Consider the following 19,013-nt stretch of genomic DNA (forward strand, 5'->3'; position numbering starts at 1 on the left):
GAACCACTGGAATAGAACAGGGCTGCCCTGGAATAGAATATAGCAGTGGTCCCCAACCCTTTCCTGGAGGACCACTAGGCCAGTCGGGTTTTTGGGATAGCCCTAATGAATATGCATGGGGCAGATTTGCATGCCAGTCACCTCCATTATATGCAAATCTCTCTCATGCATATTCATTAGAGCTATCCCAAAAACCCGACTGGACTGAAGGTCCTCCAGGACAGGGATGGGGATCATTGGAATATAGTATACTGCAGAGAAATAAGATTACCCAGTTCCAGGCTAGAGATTATGGGATAGTCCTAGATTTTGCCCATTCATTCAGGCACATTATGGTGTAACCCCTTTGTTTACCCAGATGCTGGGAAGGAGCACACAATGTTATTTTATTAGTACCAGGGCTGGAGTCCCACTTCAAGCATACAACAGACTTCTACTCTCTCTCTCTCAATAATGCAGACCACACCAGGATGCAAAGCCCAAAATAAAATCCAACTTGAATTCTCCTTTACAAAATAAGCAGAGGCACTCTATAACAGTGATTAGTTTCATGGTGGACACAGTCTAAACTACTCGTATAAACACTCCTCTTACAGTCCAAAACATGATGATGTTATAGTCCTTTTATTTCCCTTTGTCAGTTGGTGGGATTTCACCAGAGACCTAACTCTTCTAAATCCATTTGCACTGGTCAGTTGGTTGGCTCTGACCAAAAGACAAATCTCCCGCCCAGACCCAGATCTTCATCTCCTCTGGAGCTTCAGCTAGGAGAGGGGCAGCGTTTGGTGCCGAACAGGCGGAGGGAAAGAGGAGACAGGGCTCGGGGAAGCGGCGAGAGTTCGCTCCGCCCCCCCCCAACGCATCAGAGCCAGTGCCGGACTCCCCCTTAAAGGGGAGGAGCCAGCGCGGCACACGCGGTGCCTTAGAGGAGGGAAGGAGCATCGTAGCTGAAGTTCAGCTTCAGCTAGGAGAGGGGCAGCGTTTGGTGCCGAACAGGCGGAGGGAAAGAGGAGACAGGGCTCGGGGAAGTGGCGAGAGTTCGCTCCGCTCCCCCCCAACGCGTCAGAGCCAGTGCCGGACTCCCCCTTAAAGGGGAGGAGCCAGCGCGGCACACGCGGTGCCTTAGAGGAGGGAAGGAGCATCGTAGCTGAAGTTCAGCTTCAGCTAGGAGAGGGGCAGCGTTTGGTGCCGAACAGGCGGAGGGAAAGAGGAGACAGGGCTCGGGGAAGCGGCGAGAGTTCGCTCCGCCCCCCCCCCAACGCGTCAGAGCCAGTGCCGGACTCCCCCTTAAAGGGGAGGAGCCAGCGCGGCACACGCGGTGCCTTAGAGGAGGGAAGGAGCATCGTAGCTGAAGTTCAGCTTCAGCTAGGAGAGGGGCAGCGTTTGGTGCCGAACAGGCGGAGGGAAAGAGGAGACAGGGCTCGGGGAAGCGGCGAGAGTTCGCTCCGCCCCCCCCAACGCGTCAGAGCCAGTGCCGGACTCCCCCTTAAAGGGGAGGAGCCAGCGCGGCACACGCGGTGCCTTAGAGGAGGGAAGGAGCATCGTAGCTGAAGTTCAGCTTCAGCTAGGAGAGGGGCAGCGTTTGGTGCCGAACAGGCGGAGGGAAAGAGGAGACAGGGCTCGGGGAAGCGGCGAGAGTTCGCTCCGCCCCCCCCCAACGCATCAGAGCCAGTGCCGGACTCCCCCTTAAAGGGGAGGAGCCAGCGCGGCACACGCGGTGCCTTAGAGGAGGGAAGGAGCATCGTAGCTGAAGTTCAGCTTCAGCTAGGAGAGGGGCAGCGTTTGGTGCCGAACAGGCGGAGGGAAAGAGGAGACAGGGCTCGGGGAAGCGGCGAGAGTTCGCTCCGCCCCCCCCCAATGCGTCAGAGCCAGTGCCGGACTCCCCCTTAAAGGGGAGGAGCCAGCGCGGCACACGCGGTGCCTTAGAGGAGGGAAGGAGCATCGTAGCTGAAGTTCAGCTTCAGCTAGGAGAGGGGCAGCGTTTGGTGCCGAACAGGCGGAGGGAAAGAGGAGACAGGGCTCGGGGAAGCGGCGAGAGTTCGCTCCGCCCCCCCCAACGCGTCAGAGCCAGTGCCGGACTCCCCCTTAAAGGGGAGGAGCCAACGGCGCCCAGCCGTTCGGCGCTCGGCGAAGGCGAGCGGCAAAGGCGCTCGCCTTAGCGAGAGCGCCTTTGCGAAGGAGCCTTGAGAAGGAGCCCAGGCAGCCCAGCAGCAAACCTAACTTTAACCTAAAAAAAAAAAAAAACATATATAACTTCTTCTCTCCACTTTCTTCTTTCTCTACCCTTTCAGCCTCTCATTCTTCTCTCTCTCTCTACTCTTTCAGCTAGCTGTACGCCGGAAACCACTCTCAACCACAGAGGGACCGTAGGAGCAAGGAGAAAGAAATGGAGGCTACAGGAACCCAGCAGAGCTACCCAGTTTACTGCATCGAGTGTCATATGTATGACTACCTCCCCTCCGGGAGGCGGGCATACATATGCGGTCGGTGTCAGGAGCTGGATAGCCTGAGGATGGAGGTCGGCAGATTGAGGGTCAAGGTCCAGGAACTGGAGGGACTACGCAACATAGAGGAGACGAGCTGGTCAAACAAGGACACAGAAGGAGAAGGCCTCATTGTGGACCAGGTGAGGGACCTCGAGAGATTCATCGAGGAGGCCTATAGGAAGGTGGAAGGACAGGACCAGCAGCTGTACAGACGGATGTCAGCAGACGAGACCCAGGATCTACAAGGCGACACCGGGGAAGGACCTAGCGGAGGAGGAACCACACGAGGGGAGGAGACCGTGACTCACCGAGACCCCGAGGGAGAGACACCACACTACACAGAGGACACGGACCTGAGACAGAGGAGGTTGCTGAGGAAAGGGAAGTCTGCTATTGTGGTGGGAGACTCGATCTTGAGAGAGGTAGATAGTCACATAGCTGGAGGAAGGGAGGACCGGCTAGTGACTTGTCTCCCAGGGGCCAAGATACGAGACGTCACTGACAGGATCGAGAGGATCCTGGACGGAGCAGAGACAGAGGAGACTGCGGTGATAATCCACGTCGGAACAAATGATGTGAGCCGGAGGAATTTCAGCATGGCCACGCTGACTGACCAGTTCAGGGTCCTGGGGCGTAAACTGAAGCGGAATACCCGGAGGATAGCATTCTCAGAGATCCTGCCTGTACCGAGAGCAGATGCAAAGAGGCAGGCAGACCTCCAGGCTGTAAATACATGGTTGAGGAGATGGTGCCAGGAGGAGGGCTTCCACTTTGTGAGGAATTGGACTTCGTTCTGGGAAAAGAGTAGGCTCTACCGGCGGGACGGCCTGCACCTGAGCACAGAGGGAACTAGACTACTGGCCACCAATGTGAGGAAGGAGATCGAGAGGGCTTTAAACTGAGGAGAGGGGGAAAGCCGACAGCTGATCTGATGTTGACGCTTCGGGCAACAGTATCCAGAACAGATGCTGAATGGGCTGACTGCATGGAGGATGTAGAGAAACCGATGGATCTTATGATCAGACAGCGAGGGAAACAACAGGTAAAGGGAGCTTGCTGGGAGGAGACTAAGGGGCATGGGGACACAGGGGGACTGGGTGGCACAAGGGCGAAAACGGAGGGCAATATAGGGGTGACACAAGGCGAGGGGGATCGAACAGAGGCCAGGGCCCAGGAGGGGGCAGGAAAACTCGGAGGAAAAGCGGGGAAGTGGGGTGACGGGAATGTGGGGAAACTGAAAGCTACGAGGGTAAAAGCTGGGGGCAAAGCAGAAATACAGGAAACAGGAGAGGCGGCCCTGGTAAATGCAGAGGTGGAGGAAAAACGACGGGACCTGCGATGCTTTTACGCAAATGCAAGAAGCCTCACAGCCAAGATGGGTGAACTAGAGGTCGTGGCCAAGGGGGAGGACCTGGATATAATTGGAATTACAGAAACATGGTGGACAGAGGAGAATCATTGGGATGTAGCGCTGCCGGGGTACAAACTCTACAGAAAGGACAGGACCCACAAGAAGGGGGGAGGCATAGCACTATATATAAAGGACTCTATCTACTCGGTCAGGATGGATATGGCAACGAAGGCAGAGGGGCTGGAATCGATATGGGTCAAATTACCAGGAAACAAGGGTGCAGGCATAAAACTGGGGCTGTACTATCGCCCACCTGGTACACCGGAAGGAGTCGGACACGACTTGGAAGCTGAACTGAGACAGGAGTGCAGGACTGGAAGTGTGACAGTGATGGGGGACTTCAACTACCCGGGGATAGACTGGAGTACGGGTCACTCCAACTGCACTAGGGAAACAGGATTTGTAGAAACTGTGAGGGACTGCTTCATGGAGCAACTGGTCAGGGAACCGACGCGAGGGAGTGCTACTCTTGACCTCATCCTGAACGGACTAGGGGGGCCTGCAAGTGGGGTAGAAGTGGGAGGACCACTAGGCAACAGTGACCACAATGTGATCAGATTCACATTAGAAAGGGGGACACCCACTGTAAGGAGGACCGCAACAACTGCGCTCAACTTCAAGAAAGGGAACTATGTTGCTATGAGGGAAGTGGTGAGGAGGAAGCTCAAAAACATCTATAGGATGGAGACTGTGGAAAACGCCTGGACCCTATTCAGGGACACCCTGCAGGAAGCACAAAGAAGGTACGTCCCCAGTTTCAGGAAAGGCTGCAAGAACAAGAGGTCAAAGGACCCAGTTTGGATCTCAATAGAAGTAAAGAGGGCAATAAATGACAAAAAAGTATCCTTCCGGAGATGGAAAAAGGACCCAACGGAGGAAAATCACCAGGCGCACAGGAATTGCCAAAAGGAATGCCACCGAGAGGTTAGAAAAGCAAAAGGAAAATACGAAGAGGGGCTGGCCAGGGAGGCAAAAAACTTCAAGGCATTCTTCAGTTACGTAAAGGGGAAGCGACCAGCGAGAGATGAGGTGGGCCGTTGGACGATGGGGATAGGAAGGGTGTGATTAAGGAGGATAAAGAGATAGCTGAGAGGTTGAACACGTTCTTCTCATCTGTTTTCACGAGAGAAGATATATCTAATATACCGGACTCAGAGGAGCTCATGAGTGGGAAACAGGCTAAAAAATTGGAGCACATAGAGGTAAGTAAGGAGGATGTCCTCAGACAGATAGACAGGTTAAAATGCGGCAAATCACCGGGTCTGGACGGGATCCACCCAAGGGTTCTGAAGGAACTAAGACAAGAAATAGCGGGCACAATCCAGCATGTTTGCAACCTATCCTTAAGAACTGGAGAGGTACCAGAGGACTGGAGACTGGCGAATGTCACACCTATCTTCAAGAAGGGATCGAGGGGTGACCCCGGGAACTACAGGCCGGTGAGCCTGACTTCAATTATAGGGAAGATGGTGGAAGCTATGATCAAGGACAGCATTTGCGAGCACATTGAGGGAAATGGCCTACTGAGAAAAAGCCAGCACGGATTCTGTAAGGGAAGGTCGTGCTTAACGAACCTTCTGTACTTCTTTGAGGAAATAAGCAGTCGGGTGGACAATGGGGAACCCGTCGACATCATTTACCTCGATTTCCAAAAGGCTTTCGACAAGGTTCCACATGAAAGGCTGCTTAGGAAGCTATGGAGCCACGGGGTGAGAGGGGATGTGCACAAATGGATCGAGCACTGGTTGTCGGGTAGACTGCAGAGGGTCGGAGTAAAGGGCCAATTTTCTGACTGGCAGGGAGTCACGAGCGGTGTGCCACAGGGATCAGTGCTGGGGCCGTTACTCTTCAACATATTTATCAATGACCTGGAAAAGGAGGCAAAGTGCGAGGTTATAAAATTTGCAGACGACACCAAACTGTGCGGCAGAGTTAGCTCCAGGGAAGAGTGTGAGGACCTGCAAAGGGACCTAGACAGGCTGGAAGACTGGGCAAACAAATGGCAAATGCGCTTTAACGTAAAAAAATGCAAGGTCATGCATATAGGGAAAAAGAACCCGTTGTTCAACTACAAAATGGGGGGGGCATTGTTAGGAGAAAGCAGTCTTGAGAGAGACTTGGGTGTGCTGGTGGATGCATCACTGAAGCCATCTGCACAGTGCGCAGCGGCCTCGAAAAAAGCCAACAGGATGCTGGGCATCATAAAGAGGGGCATAACAACCAGGACGCGGGAAGTCATCATGCCATTGTATCGATCGATGGTGCGTCCTCATCTGGAATACTGTGTTCAGTATTGGTCGCCGTACCTCAAGAAAGACATGGCGGTACTTGAGAGAGTCCAAAGGAGAGCAACGAAACTGGTAAGAGGGCTGGAACACTGCCCATACGCCGAGAGGTTGGACAGGCTGGGGCTCTTCTCTCTGGAAAAAAGGAGGCTCAGGGGTGATATGATAGAGACCTTCAAGATCATGAGGGGCATGGAGAGGGTGGATAGGGACAAATTCTTCAGGCTGAAGGGGACAACAGGTACGAGGGGACATTCGGAGAAACTGAAGGGAGATAGGTTCAAAACAAATGCAAGGAAGTTTTTCTTCACCCAAAGGGTCGTGGACACTTGGAATGCGCTACCGGAGGAGGTGATCGGGCAGAGTACGGTACAGGGATTCAAACAGAGACTGGACAGATTCCTGGGGGATAAAGGGATCGTGGGATACTGAAAAAGTATAGTGGGATACTGGGATACTGAGAAAGTATAAACCCAACCAGGTCGAGCATGTGCAAGACCGGAGGGCTAGGACTTCGATGGGAAGATAGGACTCATCAGGAAGCCAAGATGGCATGGGGGCCCCTTCTGGTGATTTAGACAGGTCATGACCTGTATGGGCCGCCGCGGGAGCGGACTGCTGGGCTTGATGGACCTATGGTCTGACCCGGCGGAGGCACTGCTTATGTTCTTATGTTCTTATGACCTTCCAGGAAGTCCAAGAACTGGCTTGGCTTCTCAATGCTTTTCCTTAGGCTTCTGGAAGCTGCTGAAACTCCTGTCCTGAGTCCCTAGCAGTTTCCATAGGTGCCTGCCTATCTGCATGTAGTCTGTGGTTCTCATGGATACCCAGGTGCATGAGCTTTTTTCCAAACTCCCTAGGTCACAAGTTCATTGTTTTGCTCCAACTGCCAAACTGATATATGGTACCGAAACTCAGGGCCGATAAAATTTCACACTGAAAGCTATTCTATAAACAGTGCTCAGAGTTCGGCATCATTTATAGAATAGCATTTGAGATGGGATCCCAAACTAATTTTAGGTGCAAGGATTTACACCAAGTGAAACCTGCAGATTTATTCTTATTAAATTATGCATAAATTCCAGGAACATCCCAGAGCAGCCCTCGCCCCTCCCATGGCTGGGCCATGGATCTATGTGTAAATTTTATGCATGAATCTTGGTACCTAATAATTTGCACATAAATTTTAATTAATGCCAATAACTGATTATTTGCATCCAACAATTGGCTCTAATTGGTTTGTTATGCAATTAAATTGCATGCAGAAATTGGGTATGAGCCCGAAATTTCTGCACGCAATTTTGAGCACCATATATAGAATTTGGTCGTTAACGTTTGTGTCTTCTAGCCTGCCCTGCCCCATGTTTAGGTCCACATCTGAGTCTAGCATTACTGGCATAAAACTGCAGCGTGTTCGAGCACTGGCAAACTTGCAGCAAGCACAGCGCTTCAATAACTCTGCCCCCCCCACCCCCTGTAAAAAAAAAAAAAAAAAATCTGGCTTAACACTGGTTTTAAAAGCACTGAACTGTGCTTTAACAGGAAAAATCCTAATTCTCAGACTGTAATGAAAGAAAGATGGATTCTAGTTTGAAGGGTTCTAAAACTATTCCATTTGGTTACAGGCACGAACTTCATTATCTGAAATGTGTGTGTTTCGACAAGTTCAGAGGAGATGACATTTAAACCAAAGAAAACACAGTGTCAAGCCAAGTCAATATTAAGCTTCCATTCCCAGTGTTTTTACAAGGAAACACAAGCCGCAACGGAGGTCAGTGAGTCTACAAAACCAATACTGGAGGCAAAATCTGAACCCTGTCATAGCAGCCTAGGAAAATGTGTCCTGAGGGTTTATGTTCTTTTGCAGTGTTATAGCCAGCTTTTCAAAACCCACAATCCTCTGCCATTTCCCCGGTTTACACAGATTGAACTCATCTGTTAAGTGCCTCCTCCCTCAAAAAAGAAAAGCTAGAAAATGGATTTAAATTTGCTTTACACAAAATACAAATGTATGCCATTCATAATAGAAGTTAAAAGAGGGAAATCCTTGGAGCGTACCAATATTTCAAAATATCACAATATGACTGCTTTCAGTCATCAACTCAACTCCTGGGTCTGAAAGCTTAGCACAAGAGGGTGCATCCAAATTTCCTAAATCAGTGGCCCCCAACCCTGTCCTGGAGGACCACCCAGCCAATCAGGTTTTCAGGCTAGCCCTAATGAATATGCATGAGAGAGATTTGCATCTAATGGAAGTGACAGGCATGCAAATCTACTCCAAATCTTTGGGTTTTGGCCAGGTACTAGTGAGCTGGATTGGCCACCGTGAGAACGGGCTACTGGACTTGATGGACCATTGGTCTGACCCAGTATGGTTATTCTTATGTTCTTGAGTGAGCCAAGTATAGGACAATTAAATCATTGTAACATCACTGATGAGGCTGGCTCTGAAGCTCTGTGGAATGAGGCATTATGACATCACAATCTCAGCTCTGGAATGTTGCTCTCATTGGGGTTCCAGAATCTTGCTGGAATGTTGCTACACCTTGGGTTTTGGCCAGGTACTAGTGAGCTGGATTGGCCACCGTGAGAACGGGCTATTGGGCTTGATGGACCATTGGTCTGACCCAGTAAGGCTATTCTTATATTCTTAAGAAGTTTTCAATGTCCACCACATTACGACACAATTCGACACGGGGCCGTCTTTCAACACTTTAAGCTTGCATCAAGAGTTGTAATCTGTGCATGTAAACAAGATATAAAAAAGCATAAATCAAAAAAATACATAACAATAAATAAATATAAATACAGAAAACACCAAAGCATAATATAATCACCAGATGAATATTGGGGGGCATATCAATATTGTTGTTTTTAGTTTGTTTTTTTATTGTGTAGCATGGACTGTTTGGGTTTTTGCCAGGTAATTGTGACCTGGATTGGCCACTGTGAAGACAAGATACAGGACTAGATGGACCATTGGTCTGACCCAGTAAGGCTATTCTTATGTTCTTATGGGTGTGTTTTATTGTACCCTGCTTAAAACTACTGTCCATCACCACCCCTTGCCTGTTCCCCCTGTCCAGCAGTAGCCCTTCTCCCTTCCTTGTACCTCCCCCTGTCCAGCAGTAGCCCTTCTCCCTTCCTTGCACCTCCCCCGTGTCCAGCAGCACCTCTTCCCTGCTCCACCTGTCCAGCAGCAGCCCTTCTCCCTTTGTTTGACCTCCTCCCTGTCCAGCAGCACCTCTTCCCTGCTCCACCTGTCCAGCAGTAGGCCTTCTCCCTTTGTTTGACCTCCCCCCTGTCCAGCAGCACCCCTTCCCTGCTCCCCCTGTCCAGCAGCAGCCCTTCTCCCTTCGTTTGACCTCCCCCCTGTCCAGCAGCACCTCTTCCCTGCTCCCCTGTCCAGCAGTAGGGCTTCTCCCTTCCTTGTACCTCCCTCATGTCCAGCAGCACCCCTTCCCTGCTCCTCCGTGTCCAGCAGCACTCCTTCCAGCAGGGAATTTTTACCAGCATGGAACACCTCGCATCACCTGCACGACACCCTACAGCCAGCATGGGATACCTCACAGCACCCGCACGATACCCTATAGCCATTCCTCTAGGCACCAGCTATCAGGAGTGAAACCGCCACCAGCACTCAAATGACTGCACACGCCAACAGCCATGACAAGCCGCCGCGCACCGCAAATAGAATACGGCCATGGAAGGACACAGCAGTCTCCTAAGTGCGTATGCGTGCTTAGGGTTTTATTATAGAGGATAGATATACAAATGTGAAATATAAATATGAATTTGCTCTGGTTGTTGGAAGGTCTTATGTCAAACCCTTCTTTTTTTGACTGCTTTGCCTTTATTGGGTTATTTTGTTTCCTCTTATTGGTGCAGGACATAGAGAGAGACCCTGGAGAGAGTTGAACCTCCCCCCCCCCAGGAAAAAAAAAATCAGAACAGAGACACTAGGACTAAAGAGTTGCTCAGAAAACAAAGGTAAAGAAAAAAAAAAGTATTTCTTCTTCATTTATTAATTGTAACATGCCAGCTTTGCAAAATGTACATCCTCCCCCCCCAATCCTCATCACTTAGGGAGCAATGGTGTTTTAGGGGGCGCATCTCAATTTTTCAGTCCTAGCTAGGTCGCTGCCTGGCACCCACTCTTCTCTCGCTGCTATATGTTGAAGGCAGGCTGTCCTTGGCACTGAGGAATTAAGACTCTAGATGACTGCTTTGGGCTTGGGTAAACAGTAGTAACCCAACCCCTTGCTATCATTTCCTGGGCACCAGATCACACTGTTTACAAAACATTGGGAACCAGCAGGACATTGACAGAAGGCAAAAGAGAAAGCTCCAACACCTAGAACTAACATGTCTCACTTGAAAAAAAACAACAACCCTGTGTGTGCCAAAGTATGGCACAGAAAGACAGTGTCTGTGTTTTTTCTGTCTTTTTCTCCATCTGGTATGTGTGTGTATCTCTGTCTATGGCTGTCTCCATCTGCATCTCCTCCCTCTTCATCTATATCTGCTTGTGATAATGTGATATATTCCATCTGTTTCTCTCCTCGGTGTCTGCTTCCATCTGTGTTCCTTCTGCATGTGATTCCATGCTTTTCTCTAGTATAAATAGAGCTGTATAAATAGTCTTTCTTTGAAAAATCTGCCTCAGTGAAGTTTACAGGTACAAAAGTAATCAGGTATATATTTTTAGCCACTGAATGTTAGCTAGGTAATTTCTTAGCTACGTGGACTCGTTCCTTTAAAAGTTGTCCTTAGATTATATTATATTATATTACTGACTTCTATTCCGCCCGTACCTTGCAGTTCTGGGCGGATTACAAAAGAGACATCTGGGCATTTCCAGGAGAAATTACAAGAAGATTTGTGAATTACAGTTTTGGGAATGGGATACAGCAAGGAAGATTGGGCTATTCCAGTAGATTTACAATTTGGGGAGATGTACAAATTGGAGATATTTTAATTTAATTTTAATTTTTTCTATACCGCTCTCCCAGGGGAGTTCAGAACGGTTTACATGAATTTATTCAGGTACTCAAGCATTTTTCCCTGTCTGTCCCAGCGGGCTCACAATCTACCTAGGGCAATGGGGGAATTAAGTGACTTGCCCAGGGTCACAAGGAGCAGCATGGGTTTGAACCCACAACCCCAGGGTGCTGAGGCTGTCGCTTTAACCACTGCGCCACACACTCCCTTGATAGTGTAGTTCCATTATATATACAGTTTGGGAAGCAGTTGACATGCTTGAGGCTTTGAAGAGTAAGGATAACTGGAGAAGGGGAGAGGTTGAGGTTGAGTGGAGTACCTCCACTCTATCTATATCCTATATAATTTTGTGTTGCTTCTTTCATTTGCAAAGCAATACATGAATCTTTCTACTCTGGAAAAATCTGAGCTTTCAGGCTCACTGTTTGGGATGATTCCTCCTTGGCATCTCTTGTTCATGGGTAGACAGAGATATGAACCTGGGCAGGGTGACATGCTAGAGAAAATAGTCCTCATCCCTCACCCACCCCAAATATTCTGGCCCCATTCCCACCCCAATCCCATGCATTTTGTCCCCCATCTCTACTAATTTATGTATTGGCATCGTTTTGTCATACCTAGCCTCAAGAAAAAATCTGTTTAACAAAAAATATATTGATTTAATAGCTCACCATTTCCTAAAGTCCATGTAAAAATAAGAGTCCATCAACTGTTTCAGACGTCAGCTATGTTTTTTGGTCATCTATGGTCAGTCCAGCGAACAGTGGCATAGCCATGGGTGGGTCCAGGTGGGCACAGACTCACCCACTTTGAACTCAGGTCCACTCAGCAGTAGCACAGCTGTGATGTGGCTGGCAGGGATCTCCAAGTCCCACCAGTTGAAGACTCCAGGATCTCTTTCTCTCCCAGGCGATCAGGGGTCTCTTAACTCCACTCCCCCAACCCCTTGTATCTTAATCCTTCAGTTCTTCAATGGTAGTGAGTAATGACTCATATTTGCTGCTTGCGTCAGCCCTGAGCCTTCCCTCTGATGCAACTTCCTGTTTGTGGGACCAGGAAACTGCATCAGAGGGAAGACTCAGGGCTGGCAAGAGCAGCAGGTATGAGTTGCTGGTGAAGAATTAAAGGTCTTAAAAGATACCAAGGAAAGGAGGATTGGGAGAGTGGAGTTGAGACCCCGTTCACCTGGGGGAGGGAAATGGAGGAAGAGATACTGGGTTGGGCTCAGCATTCTCATGCCCACTCTCCTTGGGGCTCAGGTATGCCCAAAATTGGATGTCTGGCTACAGCCCTGCCAGTGAGTGAAAATGTCCTTTCTGATGAGGTACTGGTTGCTGGAACAGCTACAAATACTTTGTAGGATGACTTAGTTTAGGTTAAACCATTTCCATGTGCTGCCACAATGACAAAACAGTCGCAAAACCCCTTTTACCCCTCAGTCATCCAGCGGTCCAACTGATTCTTTTCCCAGCTTCTTGCTTTTAATATATCTAAAAATGAATTTGTTGTTTGTTTTTACTTCCAGTGCAATCCTGCTCTAATCGTTTAGTACATGGCGATGTAGCTGTAGAACTTGCTTAATCTCCATCCCCAGACCTCCCCCCACCACCACACACATACACACACACATGCTAAAAATTAATTCTAATTTTAAGCACATGGGTACCACCCGCCAATCTCAACACTATTGCAAAATGCCTGAGCGCATCCCGCAAAACTGCTTTTTACCCTGTGGTACGCATTTGTTAGTGTTTACTGCAGCTTAGTGAAAGGGCACCTTAGTAACTTAACAAGAAAATAGTTTTATTTCTATAAACATTCTTCATTCCCCTCCTTCTAAATTGTTTCAGGTTCCATTTCTAGATGTATACATCATGAGGAACATTGTTTTGAATTCAAAATACTGTAATTGAGAAAAGAGCCATCTTTTTTCATTTATTTATTCTTTATTGATTTTTAAACTTTGATAGTGTAATACAAATAAAAAAAATCATGCAAACTGCATGAAAACACACTATTAATTATACAAATATTACATTAAACAAAAGAGCAATCTTAACCATTTGACCCAATAGGAACAGAGGCCTAGATTCTATAAATGGCATCATTGTCAGTTGCTGCCTTCAAAGTGGCCACCGATCACGTGTCAGTCATGTGTACACATTGTTTATGGAATCACGCTTTCGGCAAAGGTAGGCGCAGGAAATATAGGCCAGGGTTTTCAAGGCCCACATTTTTAGTGCCTACCTTCAACTTGAAACACGCCTAAGGAGGCACTTTAAGGCACCTAACGCCACTTCTGGCATTAATAATAATAAATAATAACTTTATTTTTGTATACCGCCATACCCCGAAGAGTTCTAGGCGGTTCACATTAGTTAAACAGAGATTACAAGTGGTTACATATCCAATTGATCATAGAGTTGCAAAAGGCAAGGAGAGAGTAGTTACAAGAGGTTACATATCAAAATGATCATAGAGTTGTGAACCGCAAGGAGAGGAGTAGGGGGGAGAAGAGGGAGACGGGGGAGGGGAGTAGATCAGAAGGGGGGGAGGAGGAGGATGGAAAAGGGGCATTAAGGGTCTAGGTCTCGAAAAAGGTGAGTTTTGAGTAGTTTTCTACACCTACAATCTAGGTGGCATTAGCCACACCTAGATTGGCATTAAGTGTCATAAAGCGCCTCTGTAGGCACAATTCCGGCACCTTGAAATTTGTTTTAAAAGTGCTTTTAAACACCATTTTTGCACTTAACTTAGGCACCAGTAAGGCGCCATTTATAGAATATAAAGGGTAGATGTGAATCGCTTGTTTACTCTTTCCAAAAATACTAGGACTAGAGGACATGCAATGCAGCTACTAAGTAGTAGATTTAAAACAAACCGTAGAAAATATTTTTCTTCACACAATGTGTAATTAAACTCTGGAATTCATTGCTCAAAAATGTGGTGGAATCAGTTAGCTTAGCGGGATTTCAAAAAGGCTTGGATAATTTCCTAAAAGAGAAGTCAATAAGCCATTATTGAGATGGCTTGGGGAAATCCACTGCTTGTTCCTAGAATAAGCAGCATAAAATCAGTTTTACTACTTGGGATCAAGCTAGGTACTAGGGACCTGGGTTGGCCACTGTTGGAAACAGGATGCTGGGATTGATGGACCTTCAGTCTATCCTAGTATAGCAACTATGCAAGGCATTACAACAATTGATGAATTCAGCTGCTAGGCTGATTTTGAGTATTTCACGTAGAGAACACATTACTCCGGTGTTAAAGAAATTGCACTGGCTCCCTGTGGCTCAAAGGGTCTGTTTTAAGATGTTATCAGTAGTTCATCAGAGTTTGTATGGGTATGTGAAGTATTGGAATTTGTGGGAGGTGTATCAGCCGGGGAAGGCGCTGAGGTCAGATGGTACTATGAGACTGATCTCTATGAAGGAAAATGTTGTCCGATTTGTTAAATTTAGAACAGCAATGATGTCTGTGGCAGGAGTGAAATGATGGATCATCTTCCCGGCATCCTGAGGACCTGTTCTGACTGGTTAAAGTTTAGAAAAATATTAAAGACCGAACTATATATTGAGGCCTTTTAAATTTTATGCTGCAAGTTGGTCAGGATATCTTGAATGTGATTAAAATGATTGAATGTAGCATAGTTTGCTAATATATTGCCTCCCCAGTTTTCAAGTTATACTACTAGTATGTGATTGTGCTGTAACGGAAGATTTTTTTTAATGTATTTTGCCTGGAACTATTGTGAATGTTTTACTGTGAACTGCTTAGGGATAGGCGGGATAGGTACATTAGATAGAGTATGAGCCTGCCAGGACAGATAGGGAAAAATGCTTGAGTACCTGAATGTAAACCACTTAGACTATAAGTGGTATATAAATGCTTAAATTAAAAAAAAAAAAATCAAATATAAATTTTAGAAATAAATAAATAAATATTTATGTTCTAATGTGAGCCAAGTATAGGACCATTGTGACATCACTGATGAGTTTGACTCTTCGGCATTGGTAGAATGAGGTTTTATGACATCACAATCTCAGCTCTGGAATGTTGCCACTATTTGTGTTTCTAGCTAGGTACTTGGGACCTGGGTTGGCCACTGTTGGAAACAGGATACTGGGCTTGATGGACCTTCAGTCTTATGTTCTTAATATGGGCCGGAATGTTTACTCAAGATCTTATTAAAAACTAAAACTCCACAAGTTATTTCTTTTATATTTTAACAACAGTGTTACTTAGCATCATACGTGCTGAAAAATATAAAGTGTGAATTTATTTGTAGTGCTCAGTCACTAACCAATTAGTTCACTGTTTTCAGATAAGTATTTATACTTATTTGATTTATCCTTTCTAAAGTAAGAGTTTGCGATCAAACAGGAGAGCGGAAAAAGGGACTTTGAAGTGCTATGATGGTCCCTTCTTTACAACCATTGCTGGCATTTTTATGACACTAATTGGTTGGTGACTGAGCACAACATATAAATTCACACTTTATATTTTTCAGCAGGTATGATGCTAAGTAACACTGTTGTTAAAATATAATAATAATAATAATTTATTTTTTTGTATACCGCCATACCCAGGGAGTTCTAGGCGGTTCACAACAAATAGATGAATTACATACAGTGCGATTGAAAAAAGAAGAACATAGCAAGGCAATCGAAAGATCAAAACTAGTTTACATTGACAATTTAGGTGAGGGAAGGGCTAATACAGAGCATATACAGTATGTACTGTAAGAGAATACAATTGGATTTATGAGAAGGGGGAACAAAGCATATTAGATGAGAGGGGGGAGCAACAATCTTGGAAGGGTGGGGAAAAAGTAAAGGAAGAGGTGGGAAGCGTTGAGGAGGGGGAGAGGAGGGTTAAGGATTTGATCTGTTGCAAAGAAGAGATTTTGATCTGTTTTCTAATGTGGAGAAGGGGAACGTTAAGGCGGAAGTGGGGAGCATTAAAGAAATAACTTGTGGAGTTTTAGTTTTTAATTTGATTTTTAACACAAGTCTTTACCATTGCTCCTGAATCTGCTTAGTTACTCAAGATCTTGACTGTTCACATGTGCCATCTTGGAGATTGCTGGTAACTAATCATGAATAGCACTGAGGTCAACAGGCTGGCAGGATCCCTTGTTATTTTAGAATAGAAAAGACTGTTTAAAAATAAGCATTCAAGAATACACACATGCATGTAAGGACCTCCCTTAAACATACCAATTTTAGCAAGACCTGGCTTGTAATTTTCTTCTGCATACTTTCTCTAAAGGCGTTTATCTTTACTAGGAAATATGTTAATGGCTACATAGGACAAAATTTTCATAATAGGGAAATAAAGTGATGGCTTGCTTTCCAGAGAATTCTTTAGTGGCCAAAGCCTCCGCAAAAACAATATAAAATAAAAGCTACCAGATTTTGTGGGGGAAAGTTCCTTTGTCCATCTTCAGAACATTGAATTTTTTGGGGCAGTAAAACAAATTGGGGCTGTTAGTGAGTGTCTTGTAATGCCTATAGTCCTTCATTTGTGGTTCCTTCACTGAACCATTTTTGCTGGGACTGGACCTCTGGAACCAGTGGCACCACAGGAGATATTTTTCTTTTGAATGAACTTGAACAGTTTTTCCGCTTAGATCCGTTATCTTTTTGTTTTGGCTTGTTTTTAACTATTTGTGTACTGTCCCCTACAGCAGGTGCTGGCTAAGTTACTGAACAGCAAGTTAAACCCAATCAACATCCATATGAGATCTACTTTTTTAGTTTCCAACAGTTTTATTACAAATCAATAAACAAGAAACTCAGTTGAAATCAGGAGTGCTTTCAGGAGGTATTTCATTTGAAGGTAGGATAAGAGAAAGCAACTTGCAGAGGTCCTGGGAAAGAAATTGCAGTGTGCCAATAGGTTTAGAGGTTACATTTTGAGCTAGGACAAGGGCAGAGTCCAGCATCTCCCTTTTCCCTCTCTACCTCTCCCTTACAGTCTAGTATATCCTCTTTCCCTCCATAACACAGAACAGTCCAGCATCTCCCTTCCCCTTTTTCCTTTCTCTCCCTCTGAAGCTAGCATCTCCCTGTTTTCCTTTCCACTTACCAGGGGTGTAGCCAGAACTCCATTTTTGGGAGGGCTTGGTGGCCTAAGTGATCTGGCCAATCAAAATCTTAGGCCACTCACAGTGCATCCCAGAATGCACTGCGAGAGGGGCCTAAGATTCCGGTTGGCTCAGGTGCCTAAGGCCCCTTCTAAGGGAGGGGCCTTAAGTGCATGGGCCAATCAGAGACTAAGGCCCCCTTCCCGGTGCATACCACGATACACCGGGAAGGGGCAGGTCTGCCATTCGAGTGAAGATGGGCCAGCCAGTTGGAGGCAGGAAAGATGCCTCCGGCCAGCTATCAACATAAGTTAGGGAGGGTTCAGGGGGCTGGGAGATGGAGGAGGGGGGCTACCTTATGGGGTAGGGAGGTGTCCGTCAAGAGGGACAGGGCATCCCTCCTGCTGGCGATGTTCAGGAGGGGGTCCTGGGTTCTGGCAGGATGGATTGGGCATCCCTCTTGCCGGTGACATTTGGGGGAGTTCGTGGGTTCCAGCAGGAGGGAGGGAGGGGGGAGACAGGTTGCCGCAACCACTAAACTTATCACAGCAGGGAGATCCCTTGCTGTGATAAGCTCAGTGGCTGTGTCTGCTTGAAATTTATCCTAGCATTTTGCTGGCCTACATTTCAGGTGCCCATCGCGGGCCTATGGAGGCACATAGGCCTGCCTAGGCCTGCCTAAGGTTGCCTAAGGTCACTTCCAGGCAAAGCCACACCCATGCCTAGCTTTAGGTAAGCTTAGGTGGGCTTACGCATCTCCCTAGGCTCCCGCAGGTGCCTACAATGTAGGTGGCCTGCCTCGGGCTGGGGTTTTTTTTTTGTTTTTTTTTAAATGTGCACCCTGGTTGGCTGGTTAGGCAGCAGTAGGCTGCCTACAATCGGGACACCATTTATAGAATTTGCCCCAAAGTCTCATGAATGGGATATCACAAGTTTCAAGTTTATTAGGATTTTATATACCGCCTATCAAGGTTATCTAAGCGGTTTTACAATCAGGTACTCAAGCATTTTCCCTACCACCACCATCTTAAAGTCCATCCAGTCTACCCAACAAGGCAGCCAGTGCTACATCTGCCACTCTGTGCAGGTTACTTCATGATCAGTTACTAGCATCACAAACAAGGCAGTCGGCAATTCACCACAATGCCAACTACCTACAGGCAGTTCTGTTTGAGAGTGGTTCTATGATTTTAGCTGCAGCCTAGCCGCAGTCATTGTCAAACTTGATTAAACAAGCAGTCCAGCAAAGTTGCTGTTTGCCATCAACCTTAAAATGTCTTTCCACATTCCAAAATGGCTCTTCTTTTTAGGTGTTTTCAGGCTAAGATGTGTCTTTCATAGCCCTTTTTCCTACAGGAAAACTGGATGTTTTTTTCTGTTCGATAATAGCTGTCAGATGGATTTTATTTTTGGACTGTATCGACAAAACATCCCAATTCATATTTAGACAACTTTTCAAATTTGCCCATCCATGCTACTCTGTATATATGTGTATGTGTGAGTCTGTGTATGTACAATAACATATGTATTTATGTAATTTATGCATGTATGTGTGTGTATCTATATATTATATATATAAGGTACACTTTATTTTTTTTATCTTTTTATTTCAATTTTTATCCCATCCTCCCAAAAAGCTCAGAAAGGGTTACAAGAAGACAGTCATAAAGTAACTCCATGGATATGACTAGATACAGACGAGTACATTGAAGGAGGCATAAAGGGCAGGAGCTGTTTGCTGA

Source organism: Geotrypetes seraphini, chromosome 6 (assembly GCF_902459505.1).
Source record: "Geotrypetes seraphini chromosome 6, aGeoSer1.1, whole genome shotgun sequence".
In the NCBI taxonomy this organism is placed as follows: Eukaryota; Metazoa; Chordata; class Amphibia; order Gymnophiona; family Dermophiidae; genus Geotrypetes; species Geotrypetes seraphini.